Raw genomic sequence first — 4,406 nt, 5'->3', positions numbered from 1 at the left:
GTATCTATCTACCTATAACATGTGTATGTGTATATATATGTGTGTGTGTGTGTGTGTATCTAGCTACCTATAACATATGTATGTATATATGTGTGTGTGTGTGTCTGTGTATCTATCTACTTATAATGTGTATGTGTATATATAGGTATGTGTGTCTGTGTGTATACAGTGTGTGTGTATATATCTATCTACCTATAACGTGTGTGTATATATGTGTGTGTGTGTGTACATCTATCTACCTATAACATGTGTATGTGTATATATGTGTGTGTGTGTATATCTATCTACCTATGTGTGTATGTATATATACATACATACTCAAGCACACACAGAGATATATATGTGTTTGTGTGCAATATGTGTATGTAGATATATATACGTAGATGTGTATGTGTGTATATAGATGGATCTATTCATCTATCTATATAAATAAAATGTGTGTGTGTGTATACATACACACTTGTGCACATACAGATATATCTTTGTGTGGATATATACGTGTATGGATACAAAATATATATACACACATATGAATATATGTATATGTGGATATATATATGTATGGATACACACACACACGGAAGTGTGTGTATATACATGGATATTGATATATATGGATATACGGATGTATAAATGTGTGAATACATATTTGGAAGTGTGTGTGTGTGTGTGTAGACATATCCATGTACCTCTATAACCCCCCATGCTCAGCAGGAAGTGCTCTGCACTCCTGCCAATGGGTGCTGGGTGCTTTCCAGAGGCGGAGGCTTGCCCCGTACCACACTTGCAAGTAAATACACTCCCTCAGGCACAGCCCATGTCAGATATTCAGGCGACATTGTGAAATCAGTGCCTAACCTGGTGTCAGGTCACCGTGGGATGTCAGCACCAAGCGGGCAGAAAACGAGCCTCTTGGCCAGCAGCACGTCCCATGAATAAAACGTGGAGGTGACGAGCTTCACTAGAAGGAGCTGCGTCCAGTGATTTCCATCCAATGGTCCTCCTTCTCTTGAGGCATCACGGAGCAGGCACGAGGGTAATGAGCTGCTCTGCTACTCAGGGTGGGAGACAAACCCTGCCCGCTCAGCTATACACACAGGATACCCATGGTTCTTCGTATAATGCTGTCACCTAAGAATACCTTGGTCCCTCTGCCCGTAGGACACCAGACATGTCCTCACAGTTGCCTCTGGGCTCACTCCTGACTTCACTGGGGCTGCTTGCAAGATCTTGTGAGCCCAGAGAAAACCTGAAAGCGCCTCTGACAAAACGCACTGCCTCTTCCCCATGCAAAGATTTTAAGTCGGATCTGGCCCTTATGCACAAAAGGTTCTTGGGATCCTTCTGGGTGGACATTTCAGTAACTAAATGTGAAGCACTCTCTGTACCAGAGGGAAAGAAGCCAAGGAAACCTTCCTCCTCCCCCAGTCTAATCTATATCATCGCTCTGCTTGTCTTTAAACTTTCATAAGCTTTAAACTTTACCTGCATAATTGGTGTTTATGGCCTCTTATCAGAGGTTCTTGAAGTGCTTCCCAAACGTTAATTACGGCTCAATAATTTCCGAGCCAGGAAAAGCATTTCCCCTTCTCCCTTTCAATAGCTTTCAGTAGTTTGCATTATGGTTGCTTAATGCAGTCTGATCTGCTGCTTACTTCTGTACACCGATGCAAGACCTTTTGCATGTTCCTCTTCCCACCACCAGGATATTGCTGAGAAGTCACTGGAATGGATAGGGCTCATCTCATGGGTCCCCCTCTTCCACCCACCAGCAATCCCATTTGATCCAAGGGCCAAAACCACCATCTCACCTTTTGCTTTTTTTCCCTTCTCTGCTTTAATTGTTATGAATGAAAGTTAATATGAGGTTATCACTTAAAAAAAAAAGCAGGATGTAATGACTACATGCACCACCAAACATTTTAATTATCTAATCGGAGATGTCTAGAGGTTGGTGCTTTTGGCTTTTGTGGTCAGATGCCACAGTCATTCAACCCCCTGCATTAACCACCATTAAATCAGGTTGTCAGGAATGAAAATTGTCTTCCAGTTAATAAAGAGAGGGCAAAACTTGCCCACCTTGTGAGTAGAATACCAGGGAGATAACAAAAAGCTGTCAGCCATACTTGGACCAAGCCGAAGAGCTGGTATAAAGCTCACAGCTTTAATAGGCAAGTTGGAAGAATCGTTTTCCCAATGCCAACATTGGGGCACATGGTGGAAACTGGTCTCTTCCATTCTGCAGTATGGTAGCCTATACCAGTTTCTGTCATCAGGAACCTTTTAATGAGGGAAGATGGATAGCTGCCTTGCTCAGTCTTCCCCGTCTCATTCAGGTTGGAGATGAGCAACTGGGCAGAAATGTGGGAGCAGACAAGGGGAGGCAAACTGGAAACTACTAAGCAGTTGCCTTCTGGGCCTGTAGAGTAGGGTTTATTGCATCTGTTTTGAGCAACGAGGGGGTGAGTGTGAGCATCAACCTCTGCGTGTGTTAGGACGGAGAGGTGGGGGCACGCTGTGGTCTTGGTGCATTCCTGCGGCTGCTCAGTGATGGTACCAAGGTCACACTTCGAGAACCAGAGAGGACAGAGGCTTGTTGGCCTTGTCATAGCTCCTGTATCTGAGCCCCTTCACCTAGGTTCTCCACCTGGGATCTCTAATGACAGAAACAGGTTGCTAAACCAACCAGTGAACGGAGAGGAGAGCTAGGTGGTCTGTTCTAACACCCAATTGCTCTACAAACCAGAGTCTAAAAGGAGAGAGACCTCCAGACCAGCTGGCTGTTGAGGAGGTTGGACTCCCTCCAGTCGAAGCTGCTTCGGGGAGGGAGACTGGTGTCCCTGCAGCTCTGAAGGGCACCGGGCAGCACGTGACTATATCGGACCTCTGGGAGGTGAGAGGAGACCTGGCCACCGCTGCAGCAGTGAACAGCAGAGCCTCAGTTTACAGAGCCAGAACATTTGGGCTGCATTCCCCACCCTGCCGTGTCATGTCTCCTCTCTACCATGCTGTTTTCTCTCCCTCGCTGTGTCCATGTACACCATGGGTTCTTTAGGGCAGCGGATGGCTTTCGCTCTGGGTTTGTCCAGCAGAAGGGGGCTATGGTCTCATTTGAAGCCCCTGGGCACTCTTAGATCCTACGAACCTATGGGCAGAGAGCATCTTTGCTTTCCCTTGCTGAAAAAAAAATACTCAATCTCAAAACCACGTAAAAGCACTTAAGATTTCAAAAGGCTGCTGTGATTACAAGGAAGCAGCATTCTGTCTCAAATACCATTGGCTTCATTTTATAGCGGGTTTGATCCCAGAGCTGGACAGATGCAGCCTGTTAGAAGACAAACGAAAGGGATACCAGACAGGGAATAGCTCTTTAGGGTCTACAGCAACTCAAAGTCCACTATCCATCTGTTCTGTACCTCTGTACATCTACTTCTCTCCCACTGATACCTGGCCTTGGGGCCTGTTTGCAGCCCTGCTTACAGTAGAGTGAATCAGGTTTTAGTCCACAGAAGTCAAGAGAAATAAATGAGGCAAACTCAGACTCCCTAGGCTTGCCTACATGGGATAGTCAATATGCTGTAGATTCACACCCTCATGTACTTCCCACTTTGTACAAGGTGTAGTTTACTTCACTTTGAAAGTGCGTTCCCACTTTCCGAGGAGTTAGTGTGGATTGATCAATGCACTATAAAATCGCATCTTCCTTTTTTGTGCATTCCCTTCTTTGGGCAGTGAACCTGTCAAGCCCAGGTTCTCAAACATGGTTAGATGCTTTAACCTCTAAGCTTGTCTATCGTTCAAGACCAATATATGATTTTCAGTCAGAGCTAATAGCTCACCTCGGGTCTGCCATCATCGGCTGTCCTGCTCCTATTCATACCCCCAACTAATGCTAATTTAATAGATTCCATAGACATTAGGACTGGAAGGGACCTCGGGAGATCATCAGGTCCAGCCCCCTGCCCCAGGGGCAGGAAGTCAGCTGGGGTCAAAGGATCCCAGCAAGATAAGCAGCCAAATGTTTCCTGAAAGTGTCCAGAGTAGGTGCTTGCACCACCTCTGGAGGCAGTCTGTTCCAGGCCTTGGGGGCTTGGACAGTAAAGAAAATTTTCCTTATGTCCAGCCTAAAATAGTCTTGCAGGAGTTTGTGACCATTGGTGCTTGTCGTCCCCTGGGGTGCAATGGTGAGCAGGTGTTCCCCCATGTACACCCCTTATGTACATATAGGCTGCCACCATGTCCCCCATAGTTCACAGCCTCTCTTCATAAGGCCTGTTCTCTTGCCCTCTGATCATGCACGTGGCTCTCCTCTGGACTCTTTTAAGCTTCTCCACGTCCTTCCTAAATTGTGGAGCCCAGAATTGGATGCAGTACCTCAGCTGCGGCCTCACCAAGGCCGAGTACAG

This window comes from Gavialis gangeticus, unplaced genomic scaffold (assembly GCF_001723915.1).
Source record: "Gavialis gangeticus isolate Ggan-Ray unplaced genomic scaffold, GavGan_comp1, whole genome shotgun sequence".
Taxonomy (NCBI): domain Eukaryota; kingdom Metazoa; phylum Chordata; order Crocodylia; family Gavialidae; genus Gavialis; species Gavialis gangeticus.
The sequence above is the reverse complement of the archived record's forward strand: the minus strand, read 5'-3'. Positions refer to the sequence as shown.